This window comes from Phalaenopsis equestris, unplaced genomic scaffold (genome assembly GCF_001263595.1).
Source record: "Phalaenopsis equestris unplaced genomic scaffold, ASM126359v1 Scaffold000392, whole genome shotgun sequence".
NCBI classification, from domain to species: domain Eukaryota; kingdom Viridiplantae; phylum Streptophyta; class Magnoliopsida; order Asparagales; family Orchidaceae; genus Phalaenopsis; species Phalaenopsis equestris.
The window spans coordinates 817,865-818,313 of record NW_018164834.1 but is presented as its reverse complement, the minus strand read 5'-3'; positions in this window follow the sequence as shown (position 1 = coordinate 818,313).

Here is a 449-nt window from a genome sequence, read left to right as displayed (position 1 = left end):
ATGATGTTTTATCCAATATCAAAGAAATATGCTAACAAACATAAATTGATAGGTAAAATATTTTTCAAATTTAATTTAAAATTATTTAATGTATGGAGCCAAATGCAATCCAATCTTTTAAATAAATAAATATTTAACTCTTCAAACTTCCAAAGAAGCATTTTAATATATTTTACTGATTTTGGTCGTAAAACATCCAGTAAAGCCAAACTGCGTGCCTCCTCCATAGAGGTGTAAATCACTTAAATTAAGAAAATTGGATTTTGATGTATCTGTCATTGTGTTACAGGTTTGCGTCGGATCTAAGTATCTGATTTTACAAGCATATGCCTTTATTGCCTTTTTTGTCTTTTTTGTGTTGGATCCTACTTGTAATTTATCAGATTGTATACAATATACAAAACAATAAATCTGGAGCTAAGTTTAAATTACAAGCATATGCATTTTTT